The sequence below is a fragment of the Mauremys mutica genome, chromosome 19 (assembly GCF_020497125.1).
Source record: "Mauremys mutica isolate MM-2020 ecotype Southern chromosome 19, ASM2049712v1, whole genome shotgun sequence".
Classification (NCBI taxonomy): domain Eukaryota; kingdom Metazoa; phylum Chordata; order Testudines; family Geoemydidae; genus Mauremys; species Mauremys mutica.
Genome location: NC_059090.1, coordinates 16762117 through 16781535, shown reverse-complemented (window position 1 = coordinate 16781535; position 19419 = coordinate 16762117). Strand labels below are relative to the sequence as shown.

At 46.9% G+C, this 19419-nt stretch overlaps 2 protein-coding genes across 2 annotated transcripts in view; one reads left to right on the top strand and one right to left on the bottom strand.

Moving 5' to 3' along the window:
• Positions 1–19419, top strand: part of RAP1GAP2 (RAP1 GTPase activating protein 2) — a 299431-nt gene that overhangs the window by 16094 nt on the left and 263918 nt on the right. The window lies entirely within an intron of this gene.
• CCDC92B (coiled-coil domain containing 92B) overlaps positions 1–19419 on the bottom strand; it is a 57215-nt gene that overhangs the window by 36636 nt on the left and 1160 nt on the right. The window lies entirely within an intron of this gene.

Sequence of the window (19419 nt, the reverse complement as noted above, 5' to 3'; positions counted from 1 at the left end):
ACTTTTCAGGGCTGTTAGGTTAGTTTACTTCTGAATTTATTACCGTTCCTCCCCCCCCTCCTCCTCCTCCTAAACCAGAGACGAGTGGCCTCTTTTTACTATCTCCTGGTGCCAGTTACACTGATAAGAAGCTTTTACACATTCCATTCTCACTTCTAACCTAGGAGTTCAACTGAAGTTTAACATGGAGGGACTTTGGACAAGCACAAAATAACTTTGGCTCATTCAGGCCTAGTATAAATGCCTGATGCCACCAACAATTCCCTCCTTTGAGAATACTCAACAAACCTTTGGCTGAGTGTTCTCATATACTGTGGACAGGATGTGAGTGAGTGCCCTGGAGCTGGGGCTCTCAATGAGAGGGTACATAGGGACCTTCGGGGCACGAGGGGCACAAAGTTTATGAAGAAGCAGTTTAAAACAAGCAATCAAGAGGAGAGTGACTAGGCACAATACAACACCTGTGAGGAGGAGACGCACAAGGCCATTTCCCAATCCTCCTAGGTTGGGCAACCAATTCCAAAGGGAATCAAAAATTGTGGGTTCCCCTTCCTGGGCCTTCCACTGCTTGAAGGCCTGTTCGGCTGACAGGATGTGTTTATTAATGTCCTGTGAGTTTTCTGGGACATAAGTACAACATTCGTTCCCAATAAGGGCACATACCCCGCCCTGAGAAGCTAAAACATAATCCAGGGCTTGTCTGTTCTGCAAGGTCAGCAACCGGAGCTGATAAAGCTCTGAGTTAAGGCTTTTCTCTATGGCCAGGGTCTCATTGGCAAACTTGGTGAGAAACATAGAGAGCTTACGGTAAATTTGAGACAGCCGTCCCACCCCATAAGATGGGAGGAGAATCATACCAAGTCTGTCTCCCTCCTTAATAGGCTCTGGGGTGGCATACAAGGACCTGCGCTGCCTGGGACGGCCAGGGGGCAGCTTAGGGAGCACTCGAAGGGGAGGGGCAAGATATCCTACATAACAGCTTCCATACCACCGATGCGGTAGCCACTTATAGGCAGAGGTACCGCAAATGTAAAAGGAGTGGCCATTTCCTACCAACCCATTATTCCCACTTCTCCATTGTTCTGCTCGGGCACCACTAAGAGCTCCAACTCGGGCGGTAGAATTAGATTTGCCATTAACATAGACTGGGAGAGAATCATTCCTGTCAAGGGAGAAATAATACTGACAGGTGCTATTTCCAGCGGACCAGGTGTGATTATCAGATTGGAACTGTCGATAACACACCAACCCAGGGTCCACTGACCGCAGCCTAATAGGGGTAGGAATACGCGTCGAGTTGGCCTGTGGTTCCCAGGGGTCATCCCTCAATGCATACTGTGATTCAATAGTACAATTTTGTGACAAGAGGGTACCCGAAGTGTTTCTTCCCCTACTAAACCATCCCCAACAAAGATCTGACCAATTTTGGGGAACTGCCCTCCAGGGCAACCCAGCTGCATGGTGCGGGATTTGGGAGCATATCCAACAGTTAGAGAGATTAAACTCTTGGGCAAAACAAATCTTCAGACCCTCGTACGTATTTGCTTCTAATTTGTTAGGGATTCCCCTCCATCCCGCATGTACCTGGGGAGAAACGGGGGTTAACAAGAGGAGTGTTCCCATAATAAAGAATAACACTGTGGCAAACCTTAGGCCTAAATCCATACTGGGCAAGTAACTCTAAGCTAACAATTACAATTCCCCAAATACCCACAAAATAACAACTACCAATAACAAACAGATTAAAAACAAAAGAAACCAGGCCCACAAGTTAGGCTGGCCCTGTGAAAATAAACACAGCCAACGCTCAGAGTTTTCACGGGGAGTGCGCTGTAACTGTCCAAAGGGGTCACAGGGCATTCCCAGCAGGCCTTACTGTCGCCTGAATAACAGCTTAAGTCCCAGATCGTCGCTGGCAGTCTTCTCCGCGGGCTGGACAGTCCACCGTTCAGGAGCTGGCACTGCTTTCAGACGAGAGTGGTGGATCCAGTTCTTGTATCCCTCGACCTTTGCTGCTGTGTGGGAGATCAGCAGGACGGTGTGGGGTCCCTTCCACTTCTCTTGAAGAGGCTCGTCCTTCCAGGTACGAACGAGAACGGAGTCACCGGGCTGCAGGGAGTGGACAGGGGCATCCAGCGGGAGAGGCTGCAAATCTTTGGTATACCTGTGGAGAGAACAAAGAACAGCAGACAGAGAGCACATGTACTGAGATAAGAAACCGCAGCCTACCTCCCACTCCCCTAGCAGAACCGGTGTACCATTCATAGGCCATGCCCTCCCGAACATAATCTCAAAGGGGCTAAGCCCTAACCTGCCCTTTGGGAGAGCACGAACTCGGAGCAAAACAAGGGGTAAGGCATCAGGCCACCGAAGAGAAGCCTCTTGGCAGACCTTTGAGAGATGCCGCTTGAGTGTCTGATTAGTGCGTTCCACTACTCCACTGGCCTGTGGTCTCCATGGAGTGTGGAGCTTCCAGGGGATCTGTAAAACATCTGAAATCCCTTGAATGACTTGCGATGTGAAGTGTGTTCCATTATCAGACTCCATCCACTGGGGGAGTCCGAAGCGAGGAATGATCTCCTTGACAAACTTGAGAGCCACTGTTCTGGCAGTGTTGTTACGGCATGGGAAGGCTTCAGGCCATCCGCTGAATCGATCCACTAAGACAAGGAGATATCTGAACCCTTGGGTCCGGGGGAATTCAGTGAAATCTATTTGCCACACCAATCCTGGTCCTGGGGTAGGTTCCAGAGTGGCTGGCGGCACTGACACTCCTGGCCGAGGGTTGTTCTTTTGACAGACTAAACACTCAGCCTGTACTTGGGAAGCCAGGGGTCTAAGTCCAGAGGTTAGAAAATACTTATTCATAAGCTGGGTGAGAGCTTCCCTTCCAGCGTGAGTAGTCTGATGTAGTTTCTGTAGTACTGGCCGTATTAGGCTTTTAGGTAGGAGGATTTTCCCTTCTGTGGAGTGGAGCCATCCCTCCTTTTCCTGGAGCCCAAGTGAATTAGCCAAGTTCCTTTCTTCGCGAGAATACTGAGGAGCTGGGAGCTCACCCACTGATGGGATGAGAGCATGCATATGGGCCTCCTCAGCTCCCAATGGTTTCAGGGTGGCAGCTCGCTTGGCTTCCCTGTCGGCCCTAGCGTTGCCCTTGGCTACGTTCTGATCCTCTCGTTGATGAGCCTTGCAGTGTACAACTGCTACCTCCAAGGGGAGCTGTACTGCTTCCAGAAGCCGGAGGATCTGTGTCCCATATTTAACTGGAGAACCCTCAGCTTTCAGCATTCCCCTTTCCTTCCATAAACCAGCATGAGCATGCAGCACTCCAAAGGCATATCTGGAATCAGTAAAAATGTTAACTCTTTTTCCTTTTGACAATTCGAGTGCACGGGTTAAGGCTATCAATTCAGCCAACTGGGCTGACGTTCCAACAGGCAAACCCTCTGCTTCCACAGTTTCGTGGAGAGTTACAACAGCATAACCCGCCCTCCTTTGTCCATCTGTGACAAAGCTGCTGCCGTCAGTGTAACACTCATATTCTGCATTTGGGAGTGGCTGATCTTTTAAGTCTGCACGGCTGGAGTATTGGGCATCTATGATTTCTAAACAGTCATGTTCCTGCTCCTCTGTTTCTGGCAACATAGTGGCTGGGTTAAGAGAGGGGCAGGTTTGCAGGGAAACCTCAGGATTTTCTAGGAGTTTAGCCTGGTACCGAGCTACCCGAGCCTGGGTGAGCCAGAGTCCACCCTTAGTATCCAGCAGGGCTTGGACCATGTGAGGGGTATACACCTGCACAGTTCCCCCCAAAGTCAGTTTCTCCGCTTCACCAAGCACTAGGGCAGTTGCTGCGACCGCTCGCAAGCATGCTGGCCACCCCTTAGCAACTTGATCCAGTTGTTTAGAGAAATATGCCACAGGACGTCTCCAAGTTCCTAATAATTGAGTAAGTACTCCCAGGGCTACTCCTTTTCTTTCATGCACATACAGTTGAAACGGCTTAGAAAGGTCAGGCAGACCGAGGGCTGGAGCTTCCATTAGTTTTCTCTTTAACACTTTAAATGCCTTGTCAGCTTCTGAGGACCAGTGAAAGGGGTCGTGGTCTGCTCCCTTAACACATTCATACAAAGGTTTAACCCACAATCCGAACTCTGGGATCCATATTCTGCAGAAGCCTGCCATGCCCAGAAAAGCCCTAAGCCGTTTACGATTGCTGGGGACAGGGATTTGACAGATTGCTTCCTTTCTTTCATTTGAGAGCTGTCTCTCTCCCTGCCGTATGTGAAACCCTAAGTACTGTACTTCTAAGAGGGCAATTTGAGCCTTGCTCCGAGCTACCCGATATCCTCGTAGTCCAACAAAATTCAAGAGGCTCACAGTAGCCTTAAGGCAAGGAGTCAGACCCACAGCTGCAATTAATAAATCATCTACATACTGCAGGAGGAGGATTTTGTCCGCATTATCCCATTCTTCCAAATCTCTAGCCAGAGCCTGGCTGAAAAGGGTAGGGGAGTTTTTAAATCCCTGAGGTAACACAGTCCAGCAAAGCTGTTTCTTAACTCTTTTCCCATCCTCCCACTCAAAGGAGAAAATCTCCTGAGATTGAGTATCAACCGGAATTGTGAAGAAAGCATCTTTTAAGTCCAGGACCGAGAAGTGGGTGTACTGCCCCCCTATAGATGCCAAAAGTGTATACGGGTTTGGAACAAGGGGGTGCAGAGTCTTAACCCGTTCATTAACCGCCCTCAGGTCCTGGACTAACCGATATGTGCCATTGGGCTTTCGAACAGGCAGGATGGGGGTGTTCCAGGCTGACTGACATTCTCGCAGTACCCCATACTTCAAAAACCGATCTATAGTTTCCTGCAGCCCTTCTCTGGCTTCCCTTTTGATCGGGTACTGCTTGATCCGCACTGGACCTTTTCCTGGCAGGAGCTGAACCTTAATGGGGGTATGATGGGCTGCCTTTCCTGGGACCCCCGATGCCCATACTAGAGGAAAAACCTGGTCCTCCCACTGGCTCCACTCTGGGGCTTGCATGGCTGAGGGCTCAACTGCAAGAGTCATTATCCAGGCATTCTCTGGGGGTAGGGTGAGAGTGATTTCATCTTGGGTGAAATACAGGGTTGCACCTAAGCGACAAAGCAGATCCCGTCCTAGTAGAGGCGTTGGACAGTCAGGGAGGTAAACCAGCTTGTGGGAGAGAGTTCTGTCTCCCAAAGCACATTCTGCTGGGGCATACACTGGACACTTGGTTCCTCTCCCTGTAGCACCGACCACAGTGAGGGAATCTGCCACAGGCAGCTGAAGGGGTTGATTTACAGCGGTTCGAGCTGCTCCAGAGTCTATTAAAAAGTCTATTTCTGAATTTCCCACCCGCATTTTTACTCGGGGTTCCGGGGGCAGGATAGTCCGTCTCCCCTGACACCCCTAGTCTTGATTCTCTGCTGCCATCATAGGAATATCTTCCCTCTCGGGGCACTCATTTTTCCAGTGTCCCTCCTTTCGGCATATGGCACACTGATTGCGACCCAAACGCCTTTCCTGTGGGCCAGGGCGCCCACGTCCACGGCCTCTCATTCCCCGGCCCCTTCCACCTCCTTCCTGAAACTTTCTTCTGCCACCAGCCTGTACTGCTGCAACCATCATCTTCACTTGCCTCTTTTCCTTCTCTCCCTCTCTAAGGCTATAAGCCCTATTTGCAGTTTCCAAAATCTGAGCCATAGACATTCCCATTAAATCCTCCTTTTTCTGCAATTTCCTTTTAATGTCAGGGGCCGCACGGCTGGTAAAGATACCTTTTATAATTGCCTCAGTTGCCTCAGCATCAGGGTCTGCATTAGTGTGTTGCCGAATGGCATCCCGAATACGCTGCAGAAATGCGACCGGACTTTCCTTAGGCTCCTGTATGAGCTCATAAGGCTTGGCCCAATTGTTATGGCGAACAGCTGAGTGTCGGAGTCCGTGCAAAAGCAGCTCCTTGTACACAGTGAGGCGGGTCTGACCATTAGGATCATTAGGATTCCACCTAGGATCTGCTGTGGGGACCATGTCGGCAGGAATGGGGACATTAAGCGGATCCCGATCATGCCTCTGCTGTGCCTCCTCCCTTGCCTTGGCTATAACCTGATTCCTCTCCACTTCAGACAACAAGGTCCTCATAAGGATATTACAGTCATCCCAGTCAGGCTTGTGACTGGCAAAACATCCCTCAAAAACCGAAATAAACTTGCTGGGGTTCGTTGAAAATTCCCCTGCCTGTACCTTAAAGGCTGCTAGGTCCACCGGATTAAAAGGCACATGCGTGTAGACCTGCATAGTAGTGGCCTGGCGCCCCTCCGCTCCATGTCGGGCTACCACAGTCTCAGTAATCAACGGATAAAGTCCCACTGAGGGGGAAATCCCCGGAGCACAGAGTACCTGTTCTTTATATGGTGGGGGTGTAGGAGCCGAAGGGGACACCGACTCTGCCATTACAACCAGGGAGGGGTTCGGGGAACTAACACTAGTGACTACCGAACCTGTCGGAGTCAAATTACACTTTAACAAGAGATCTGACTTATCTCTTAACGTCATAAACAACTGTACATACATAAATTCATTCCACTTATTCATTTGCTGACAAAACAAAGCTAATTGAAGGATCGTGTTGTAATTAAGTGATCCCTCCGGTGGCCACCTCTCCTGGCCCTCTAGCTGGTACTGAGGCCAGTCTACTGTACAGAATCTTTTCAGTTTACTTTTAGTCAATGGATCTTTTTCAAACACTTTCCAATTCATCAGAATGCATTCTAAGGGTGTACACCGTACCCTGCCTGTACTCTGTTCCTGCCCCATACCTATGGGAAGACACTGGGCGTCCCCAGGTCTTAACAGGCAAACAAAAGGCTAACAGCACTGGACTGTTCCTACCTTATCCACGAGACCGGTTCCCCACCGTCGCCCGTAGCTGCTTCTCCACTATCTGAGCGCGTTGCACCGTAGTGCCCTCCGGGGTCGACCACACTGCGTCTTCGCCGAGGCCCCCGATGAAATCACCGGTGCGCGCTGAGCATCGGTCGTCGCCGCAATCCGTCGACCTCCAGGAGGGGTCCGGGCAAGGCTAAATTTTAGCCTCGAGCCCACCCAGGGACGCCAAGACTGTTGCCGACCTAAAAGGCCTGAGGCAGCAAACAGTGGTTCTTGCCCGGTGTATCTCGCTCCAATAGACACACCAAGGTGGAGAAGCAGTTAAATGTTTATTTGAGTACTCAAATAACAGGATGCTCGGAGGCACACACACATCTCAAATCGAGCACACCAGACATAAGCTGTGTCTCTCTTCTTATACACAAGTCCAGCTAGGTATCCCTATTACCCCCCACTATCTACTCCCCCCTCCTATCCTATAAGTCCCCTCCCATATAATAGACACATTGTATAGCTAAGGATTACATTAAACAGGTTAAATCATTCTTGACAACAAGCAATTCATTTTCTTAGTAACTTTTCAGGGCTGTTAGGTTAGTTTACTTCTGAATTTATTACCGTTCCTCCCCCCCTCCTCCTCCTCCTAAACCAGAGACGAGTGGCCTCTTTTTACTATCTCCTGGTGCCAGTTACACTGATAAGAAGCTTTTACACATTCCATTCTCACTTCTAACCTAGGAGTTCAACTGAAGTTTAACATGGAGGGACTTTGGACAAGCACAAAATAACTTTGGCTCATTCAGGCCTAGTATAAATGCCTGATGCCACCAACACCCTGGGAGGTGCGGGGTGGTATTATCTCCATGTCTCAGTTTCCCATCTGTAAAATGAGAATAAGATCAAAAGTATCAGCTACGTTTTCTGTCTGACTTTAGAAACCCAGCACCTGATTTTTTAAATTTTATTTTATTTTTTAAGTATACATAGCATTAGATAGCACTTCATATGTTCAAAGCACAGCTCCCATTGATTTTGTTTGCAGCTCAGAGTACTTAACACTTCTGCAAGTCAGGCACTGAATGAGGCAGGGGTCCAGTGCAAAAAATAGTAGGTGATCATGTGTTTAAAGACTGCATCATAATGCATAAGCACAAGGAGACTAATTAGACATTGTCTAACTTTTGAGTATTGACTTTGCAACCTTAATGTTTTAGTGTGTGCATGTGTATAAAATGTTATATGTGATGGTGGAAGAACTGTTAAGGAATAACACGCTTAGTCAAATTGTGCTCTGTTACTGATATAAACTGGAGCAACTCCACTGATTGAAATTTCAACCAGCATAACTGAGAGCAGAATTTGGTCCTTAGTATAGGGAAACTCCTACACTGATTCTTAAAAGCAGTCCCCAGCGTAAGATAAAAATGGTCTCTCTTTTACTATATGTCTCCAGTGGAGAGGTTAATACAGAGCACTCTATAGTGAATTTCCTCTCTCATTTAGAAAGAGGCTTGAAACCAAGCTCAGATCTGCATCCCCTAGGTTGGAAGCTGGGCTCTGATCTGGATCCAAATTCTGTAGCTGGTCCCTATGATCTATAATAGCATCTTGACCCAAATCCAGACACCAAACTTTGGAGAGGGATTTGTTTCTGGAGTCTGAGCTCAGCCCCATCTCTAGGACATCCTGACTTCTTAAAGAAATAAAATGTCTTTTGTGAATCCACTTCTTTGTCCCTCCTAGAGCCAGAGTGCTTGTGAATACTTTGATTGTGTGAGGCTTTCAGTAGGGCTGGGGCCTAAGGTGAAGCAACTTCTACCAGAAGCACAGCAGTGATATGGACTAAGACTCTGAAATAGTTTGAGAGAAGCAGGGGAAACTCCAGTGCTTGGGACATTAAAAACAAGTCAGGCCATGGCACCAGAATCAGATTTTAGCTAGGAAGGATATAATTGTATCAGAATTTGTGGCTAACACCCCTTCTCTTTCCAAAACTGTCATGTGTTTCCGAAGGACCAAATGTAAGTTAGGATGTTGGTTTTATTTCAAAGAAGGCAAGTCCAAAAGCACTGTGGTCTCCAACCTCCCCACCCCCCTAACATTATGATGGGGTGTTGGTTCAGGACTGGGGGGATGGTGGGGGACGGAGTATCACTTACTGAATCACATGACTACTTCTTGCAGCTCCTGGGTTTCCCTTGGAGGTCTCCTATGCTAGTATTGCTCTGGCCTGAACTTGGTCAGTTTCAGAAACAGCAGCAGCAATTATTTGCAGAAAATGCTGCGGTGGATTTCCTTTCCCATACATCTTACAGTTACGCTTTAAAAGCAGATACCCTGGAGCCAGATTCATCACTGAGTGGAGTTGCATCAGGGACAAATTCACCCCAACTGGAGTTACACCAGGGTGAATTTGGCCCATCAGTTATCATTTGACAAGCTACATACTTGGAATGCATGAGATGGAATGCATGAAAAATACAATATGCTCTGTCTCACCCAATCAGTATTATGTGGCAAGGAGATTCGTGTTCTCTTATAGAGGAAGAACAGTCTTTGCTGGTAATTCACATGACGGACAAGTGGTGATGTCAACTCTGTTTCCCAGAGGCTGAGCTCCTGGAGGTTAGGGAGTTCATCACTACATGTTAATTTCTTCTGTAATGGAGCTGCATTAGCCTGCCTACCTGTGCCGCTGCACAGCAGATAAAAATAAACATCAAAGAATCTGTAATCTTGGGGAAACACCATCACATGTGGATACAGCAGCCATCCTTATTCCATGCATAAAACCCAGAGGGTGGGGGAAATAATAGATTTTATCTGTAGCAAACCATGTTGATTTGTGCTTGCGCTCCATCCTTTGGAAGATTCTGCCAGCATCATTCTGTCATTTAGAAGCTATTCCCATTTCTTTTTTCCTCCACATCTCATTTCCTTTGCCAGTTTCAACATTAAGCCAACGCTTTAGATTATGCTTACAGCCCACGGATTTTTACTTTTGTGCATTTTAACTTAATTCGGTGGCATTCCCCCCCCCCCCCCCACCTCCCAATCAAATAAGCTTGATTACGGTAATAAGCCTTGGAAAACACCAGTTTCAATACTTTCTGTTGCCAAAACCTCTTAAATATTTGAGAGAGCCATCAAATCAGGACTTCAAAAATAGGCACTAAAGCTAAACGGATAGCAGTAATTTTTTTGCCATATTTACATGTGCTACTGTTGTGATCACTTGCTGATACCCAGGTACTAGAGTGGACTTGTCTAATACTTTGCATTGTGTAGCACTTTTCCTCCACGGATCTCACTGAACTTTACAGCTATTCATTGATGCAGCTATACCATACCCCTGGCTAGGTGGTTTTAGACCCAATTTATAGATGAGGGAACTCAGCCACAGAGGTTAGTGACTTGTCTGACTTATCACATGGCTGGGAAGTCCTGACATTCAGACCTTGCTCCAACTACTCGATATCTTGCCTTCTCAGTAAGATTTTTTTTTTTAAATTAAGGATTGCTTTTTGATGGCTAAGACCATACCATCCACTGGCATGGAGCAGAAGGATTTTTGGGGCTTTCTTATGTAATGGCTGCTATCTCGGCTGACCCACTGGGGACTGAATGGGACTTGGGGGGAAGGGACACCTCTAGAGCTAAAAGCATGAGCGCCTGCAGCTTGAACGAAACGCTGAAGGCTCCCCAGATGTGGCAGTAACAGACATTTTCTGCAGATCAGGCTCAGGGAGGAACCTGTAACACTCACTTCCCAGAAAGACACGTCCTTGGCTCTACCTCCACTGTGCAGTGTTACTGCTGATGGCTCTGTGCTTTTTAGGAAGAGAGGTGTGGACTTTGCCCCAGTCCCACTCCTCTACTGATCCCAGTGTGTTTCCACTCCTTTGAACTAGCCTTTGCTTCCCCAAGAGCCAGAGGTGAAAGTAAGCTGGTACAGTGCACTGGCTAGAGCCAATACGCCATGCTGGACCGGACCGGCTTCCCCAGGCTGCCAATTTAAAGGGCCTGGGGCTCCCTGCAGCAGCCGGAGCCCTTTAAATCTCCTCCCGAGCCTGGCTGCCGGAGCCCCGGGGTAGCAGTGGCAGGGCTCTGGTGGTGATTTAAAGGGCCCGGAGCTCCGCTGCAGTAGCGGCGGCCGGAGTCCTGGGTCCTTTAAATCACCCCTGAGCCCCAGGACTCCCAGCTGCCTCTGCAGCTGGTAGCTCTGGGGGGTGATTTAAAGGCCCTGGGTATTTAAAGGCCATGCCTCAACCGGAAGAGGCCATGCCCCCTGCTCAGGACTCCAGCATACCAGTAAGTCCTTTAAGTTACTTTCACCCCTGCCAAGAGCTCTGTATTAGCTATTTAAAATGGAGCTATGCCAATTTACACCAGCTGAAGACAGGTTTGTCAGATTTCATCTCCTTTTAAACATATACAAAATGATGCTGATCAGCCTCATGAGCAAAGCTGCCAAGAAGCCTTCTGAACAGTGAGGCATTTGGGCTGGGGCTTACTGGTGGTTTGCTTAACCCTGCTTGATGGTATGGGAGCAGAGTTGGGCTAACCAACACTGAATGCTTTATTTTTTACATCTGATGTCAGGCTTACATTTGTCAACAAGGACTGAAACGGGGGTGCACCAAATCTGTGACGCTGCCTGATGCTGTGTTCAGTTGCTTGGAGCCACGAGCCACAATTAATAATCTCTTTTCTTATGTGCTGATGGGGGCACTGAACTGAAATTACTCATTGTTGCAGTCCAAGAAGAGTAAAAAACCAGGATCTCTGTTCTGATCATTCCACTGAAATCCATGGGCTCACTCCAGATTTGCCTTGGCAGTATTGCTGAGATTAGAATTGTGTAAGGGCTGTGAATTTGGATTCTTCAAAACACCAAAAAGGGAATTTGGATAAACCTGAACGTAGCTTATCTTGGTAGTTGTAGTTTTCCATTGGCCTCCACTGGGAGCCGTTTATGAATGCAAAATAACAAGACTTCTGGTCTTCTCATGTTTCCACCATCTAGATTGAACCATTCATGGGAGGTTCAGAAGATCATGAGACTTGTAGACCTAAATAGATAGTAACGGCCAGATCCACACTTGTATTAAGGCCACTTTATGCAATGCTGGAAAGTATAATTTATATCTGCTTTAAGGTCCCTTTACATAAGGAGTGATAATATAAATTAGCATCAAGCACAAATACTCCTTTGCCTATTTACCCCTGCAGGTCTGGATAGTCCCCCATGTAAAGGTGTCAAGGGGTTCCTGACTCCCCCCAGAAAGGCATGTCTTCCAAATCTCAATCCAGTCCTTAAATTCTAGCATTTTTTTCCAAATCTAATAAAATCCAGGTCTATATAAGTTTGACTTCCCAATAATTCCTATTTTTCTGTGTGGAAGCAATATAACTTCTTAGTCCTGTTCATTCGTTTTCTCTGGTAAGTCCATCCCATTTCAGAATATTTAGGCTGGGAACAAAAATATCACTAGCATTTTCATCCCATTCAAAATACAGCACTAGAAGCTGGACGCTAATAGATCACCAAACTGTGACCCATTCTTAACCATCTTACCGTTGATCACTTATAACTAAAATAATGTGCAAAGCTGAAAGCATGGCATGATGATGGCACACAACAATTTCAGCTGAGCTGGCAATCCTTTTTATTTGCTATCTTGTAGATATCTAATAAGTGCTCATTGAATGCTAGGCGGATATTTTATTTATGGCTGTGTGTTTGTTACAGTAGTTGTGGAATCATTTTTAATGGCTTCTGTGATTATAATGCATTTGCCCATAAATTCTCTGTTTTCATGGCTCTATTGTCCAGGCATCATGAGACTCTGCAAATATAAATCATATTGCAGCAAAGGAAAAATTCTGTTCTCACTTACCCTGGTATTAATCTAGACTAATTCCACTGCCTCTAGATTTATGGAGATGTAACCAAGATCAGAATTTGCCCTAAAGTGAATATCAGGAAATTCATAAAAGTGAAATGTATCCAGATTTTTCAACAGGGTTTCTCAAGGGAAGCTGTGGGAATCACAGCTCTGGAAACATCTGTCACTAGGCTAGACAGAGTACTTAACACTGTAGATATATATAAACTTATTTTCAAGTGACATTGTCCTGTCTACATTAAATGTCTACTAGAATTAGTTGAAAATTTTCCATTGAACCTATTTTCCACTTGAAAATAGCTTCCCCACCCCGCCCAGGGGGAGAGAATGAATTAAAACCCCTCTGTGACATTTCCTCAGTAAACATTAAATAAAGGAGCCTGGTTTTGCTTCTTTCAAAAATTTTAATGGACACTATCACCACTTTCTAACTTGCTCTAGCTTCCAGTGATATGGTTCTCTGACCTCTAGTATAGATACAGCAGGAATTTTACCTGAGTAAGGACTGCAATCTTTGCTCCAAGTCCATTAGAAGCCTGAACACTCTCCACTGATTACCCTAGTGTAAATGAGGAATAATTCCACTGAAGTCAGGGGAACAGATGGGGTGGGGGTGGGGCCTCAGGAGGCCTGGGTTCTACTACTGACTCCACTTCTGGGTATCCTTGGGTGAGTCACGTCAGAGCCATGCCTCAGTTTCCCACTGTGTAAAATGGGGATAAAGTGCTTTGAGAGCTACTGATTTGAAAAGCCCTATATAAGAGCTAAGTATTAATTATTAAACTAAATGCAGTTCATAGAATCTCAGGGTTGGAAGGGACCTCAGGAGGTCATCTAGTCCAACCCCCTGCTCAAATCAGGACCAATTCCCAACTAAATCATCCCAGCCAGGGCTTTGTCAAGCCTGACCTTAAAAAACCCCTAAGGAAGGAGATTCCACCACCTCCCTAGGTAACCCATTCCAGTGCTTCACCACTCTCTGAGTCAGGGGCGGCTCTAGACATTTCGCCGCCCCAAGCAGGGCGGCATGCTGCGGGGGGTGCTCTGCCGGTCGTCGGGAGGGCGGCAGGCAGCTCTGGTGGACCTCCCGCAGGCGTGCCTGCAGAGGATCTGCTGGTCCCGCGGCTTTGGTGGACCTCCCGCCACCGGAGCCGCGGGACCAGCGGACCCTCTGCAGGCACGCCTGCGGGAGGTCCACCGAAGCCGCCTGCCGCCCTCCCGGCGACCGGCAGAGCACCCCCTGCGGCATGCCGCCCCAAGCACGCGCTTGGCGTGCTGGGGCCTGGAGCCACCCCTGCTCTGAGTGAAAGTTTTTCCTAATATGCAACCTAAACCTCCCCCACTGCAACTTGAGACCGTTATTCCTTGTTCTGTCATCAGGTACCACTGAGAACAGTCTAGATCAGGGGTGGGCAAACTTTTTGGCCCAAGGGCCACATCTGGATATGGAAATTGTATGGCAGGCCATGAATGCTCACGAAATTGGGGGTTGGGGCGTGGGAGCGGGTGAGGGCTCCGGCTGCGGGATCTGGGGTGGGGCCAGAAATGAGGACTTCAGGGTGCGGGAAGGGGCTCTGGGTTTGGGCAGTGTGTGTGTGTGCGTGCGTGTGTGGGGGCTGTGGCTGCGGGCTCTGGGGTGGGGCTGGGGATGAGGGATTGGGGGTGCAGGAGGGTGCTCCGGGCTGGGACCGACGGGTTCAGAGGGGATCAGGGGTGCAGGCTCCAGATGGCACTTACCTCAAGCAGCTCCCGGAAGCAACAGCATGTCCTCCCTTGGACTCCTATGCAGAGGCACAGCCAGGCGGCTCTACACACTGCCCCATCCGCAGGCGCCACCCTCTCAGCTCCCACTGGCCGTGGTTCCTGGCCAATGGGAGCTGCGGAAGCAGCGCTTGGGGGAGGGGCAGCGTGTGAAGCCCCCTGGCTGCCCCTACATGTAGGAGTCGGACGGGGGACATGCCGCTGCTTCCTGTAGCTGCGCAGAGTCACGGCAGGCACAGAGCGGCGCAAGCCCCTGACCCCGCTCCCCAGCTGGAGCTCAAGGGCCAGATTAAAACATCGGAAGGGCTGGATGTGGCCCCCGGGCCGTAGTTTGCCCACCCCTGGTCTAGATCCATCCTCTATGGAACCCCCTTTCAGATAGTTGAAAGCAGCTATCAAATCCTCCCCTCATTCTTCTCTTCTGCAGGCTAAACAATCCCAGTTCCCTCAGCCTCTCCTCATAAGTCATGTGCTCCAGCCCCCTAATCATTTTTGTTGCCAGTTACACTGGTACAACACCAATATGAAGTTAGAAACAAGATCTACGGCATTTAAACATTGGAAGATGTATCATGCTCCTTTGACTGACTGGCACAGTGGCTGACCTAGTTCTTATAGGCACTGATGCAGCAAAGCACTCAGAGAGAGATTTCCCAAGACAGTAAGATGCCCAACTCCTATTTGAACTTTTGGAAATCTCCCCATTAAGCATGTGCTTGACTTCAGTAGGACTACTCACCTGCTTAAGGCACATGCTTCAGTGCTTTGCTGAACAGAGGCCTTGGAGCTGGACTTCTTCACAGCTTCTAAGTTTTAGGGAGCTGCTGTATCACCAGGGGGTGTGTGTGCATGTGTGAAATTGCTGTGTTGATTGTGTTGACACGACAGGCACTTAGTTCATTGGAACACCATGCATCATTGATAAGAAGGCACAGTCATGCTGCTGTCACAACGGGCAGACAGCAGAGAAGCCAGAGGTGGACGAGCTCTATTGAGTCATCATCTACATTAGCTGGTGGAGGCGGAGGTTAGGGTCAGACCAGAGTTGGAATGCAATGATATGGAGAGAACTCGGTGTGGCATGAAAGTTTCTCAGGGCTGCCACTCTGTCACCTTTCACAAGCTCTAAACCCACTCTTCAAATGTTTTCATTTTAAAGATATGAATCTTCCGTTCCCCTTCTATTTATTGTGCTTCTATATATCATGAGTAACAACGTAAGGGCCAATAACCATTACTAAGGCTGTAATTCAATCTCCGCGTTCTGATAACGTTTATAACCTGCAAGTATTTTTTTATATAATTGGAACCCTATGGCTGAATTACTGTTTTAAAGTGGCAATCTGCCCATCCATTAACCTACCTGGATTGCTTAAGCATTTTTAAATCTGATGCTCAGTGAATGATTGTTTCCTTTCTTTTTTCTCTTTGCCTTTACTGTAGAGAGAGTGACAATTCATTGAGCATTTAGTTCAATGAATATAGGTGAATGGTCAATTCACAAGATTTAACTGCCATGCCATGTTGCAAGATGGGGGAACTATGCCCAGGTAATTCCTGATGTAAAGTATTTTTTCCTATTGGCCAAGGAACAGTTGATTGATCACGCTTTACCCTTCTGTAGCATTTTCCATTCAGTTATCTCAAAGCACTTTACTCTGAGGACCCTGGAGTGCTTCACAAACACTAACAAACTCATAGCCACCTTGTGGGGGGAGGGGGTAGGTACATACCTATATCCCTGTTTTCAATAGGAGTGCTGAGGCACAGAGAGGTGAAGGGTCTGATCTTCGGAGATGCTGAGCACCAGTGCTTCCTTCTCATTGACTCACCATTGAGGTGGCGAGTATATAACAGCTATGAAAATCAGGTACCAAGAGCTGGATCCAATGCCTGTCAAAGTCAACAGAAGGCTGCCTCAGTGGGCAGGGGCTCAGTCCCTACATGGCTTGCTTGTGGTGTCACAGGCAATCTTTGGCAGAGTCAGGAAGAGAAGCAAGGACTCTTGTACAGTCTTGGTCCAACACTTCTCCATCCCTTGAAGTCTTTACATTGAGACCAGATGCCTTTCTAAACTATGTGCTCTGATTCAACCCCAGCTACTAGGCTTGATTCAGGAATTCCTGGTTGAAGTTCTAGGGTCTCTGATCTAAATGATCACAATGGTCTCTTCAGGTCTTAATCTCTGAAAGTCCCCCTCACTATTGGTTCAATGTACATGTTAATTATTAAGTGCAAAATCTTTGATTTATTGGCAGGCAAATGTTTGCAAAGGATTCTTTTAAAAATAGACCATTTTTAAACCCCAGGCAGGAGCCTGATCTCAACTAAACTGAAGAATTCTGAACAGATTTATTACTAGTAGATAAACTCCTCATGTTGACAATTTGGAATACAACATAAACTTTAGTATCTCAGGGGTAGCCGTGTTAGTCTGGATCTGTAAAAGCAGCAAAGAATCCTGTGGCACCTTATAGACTAACAGACGTTTTGGAGCATGAGCTTTCATGGGTGAATACCCACTTCGTCGGATGCTTTGCTGCTTAAGTTAGTGGCCCAGGCAGGGTTCTTGTTAGGGCTATGAATTTCTGGGCATCAGTCCTGCAAGGGGAACCAGGCAGATTTCTAAAGGTATAATAGCATTCGTACACAGATCCCTTTGCAGGATTGGGCCTTTAGTCATTAATCACGCATGCCACTTTGTTCAATTAAAATTTAATATCTCTAGGTCAACCTATCTTTCTTTCCTTTTTAAAATAGTACAGAAATGGGCCTGATCCCCTCTCACAGGCAACACTCATTTTTCTCCAAGATGCTCCGCTTTAAGCTAAGGAGATAGGCATTCAGCCAGATTATTTAGGTGTCTAAAGATGCAGATGGGCGCCTAGTTGAATTTTCAAAAGTGCTTAAGTAAGTTAGGTGCCAATTCCTATTGAATCCAAGGGGAGTTACCTGCCTAGACAGCTCCATGAGGTTTTTCAAAAGCACCTATCTGTATCACTGGGCATCTTTTGAAAATAACCACTGAGTACCCAAATACCAGTCAATGAAAGGTGGGTGCCTCACTCCTCTAATGCTCCTGTGAAATTCTCAGTCCTTTTATTTGAGTATAAAACAAGCCCATATTGTGGCTCCTTAACGTAATATATTGCACTGAAATATCTGCACATTTTCAGACAGGAAAAATGGAACTAGGTTCTCCATTGTGAAAATATGTGCAGTAGAAACACACAGTTGCCTTTCCAGGTGAGATCTAATGAGTTATGTAGAGAGTTACAGTTGTAACAAAATTTTGGAATAAAAATCCAAGAAAAACTGATATTTTCTCCTTGGCTTGGGGAAATGCTTTGCACCTCTTGGATTTCTGATTTGATATCTCCTTTCTAGCCTCCTTTCTAGCAGGCTTCCATTTTGGTAACATGTAATCACCACTCCTCTCTTCCCAGTTAAGTAGCTCATAATTGGTGAAATTCACCTGTTTTGAAGGCTTAAATAGATCTTAAGTGGTGCTTAGACCTTGGGCTGGCAATTTCTCTGGATAAGTTGCTGTCTGTCTGTTCTGCATGGATGAAGTCAAAGGTGTCCAGTTTACATAGTGTCTGATCCTGCAGCACTGGTCATTGGGAGTTTTGCTATTGGCTTCAGTGGGAGCAGGATTAGGGCCTTCATGAGACATTTCCTATCAATGAATAAACAAAACTGGGCAGCAGCAGAGGCAGAGCTTAGGTAGGTTTGTACTCAGCGCGGCTAAACTGTTTATACTCCTGCGAGCTTGATGAGAACTAGCGTGACTATGTGGGAATCACACTCCTGGCTCATAGTGTAGATGCAGCCTAAGAAGATGTTTTCAGGCTAACATTATACTGAATACCAAAATGGTGGCTAAACAAAAGGAAAAGATTTAATTTCTGATCATGCATTTCTAATGTGTGCATATGGGGTGTGTGTGTATAAAATGTGTTGGTATTTGTGTATACAGACCAAGGAACAACACAGTACTAAGGCTCAGTCTTTACTCGTGTAAATTGTATCCTCATAAATGCTAAGCTAGCTAGTTTAGCAGTCAAGGGATTTACTCAAGGGGCCAGATCTTTCAGACTTTAGTTCCCTAATCTCTCCCACTGCATTTTCCTAAAATAACACACACTCCCAGCATAATTACTGATATAATATATACATCTATAGCACCTTTGATTTGAAGATCTCAGAGCATTTTATATATTACTTTGCACTGGTATTGTGAGGCTTAATCTTTTTCCTTTTGGGGAAAATTAAGGACAGGGAGGTTAAGTGAGTTCCTAGGGTCCCAGAGGCAGTGTCAAAGCTAGAACTGGAAACTGGAGGCAAAATCCTGACACACACCCCCACCTCCAGTGCCGTCAATGGCAAAACCCTCATTGACTTTAATGGTGCCAGGATGTCACCTAAAGATTCCTATTTGCTAATCTTATTATCACTTGTATTTTATTTAAAGCTTACATCAGGGTAAATGTGAATGAAAAAGCTGTTTCCTATCAATTATTTAAACATTCCTGCCTGAGTAACAGCCAACAGCTGATGTCTTTTATTTCACTGCATAAGTTAAACACACAAGGCCAACTTCTGTTCTCTTTGGCTTCACTGGAATTACTCTAGGTTCAAGTTAGCACTGCTGGGAGCAGAATTTGGGCCACAATCAATACCGTGCAGAGATCATAAGAAGTGATTCCTTTGGCCTGATCCTGCACTCACTGAATTCATTGGTGAAACTCTCATGGACTCTACCTATTTTCACCAGCAATTGCAGAGCCTCACACACTTCTGAAACCGTTATCTTCACCAGCAGCTCCAGGAAGAAAGA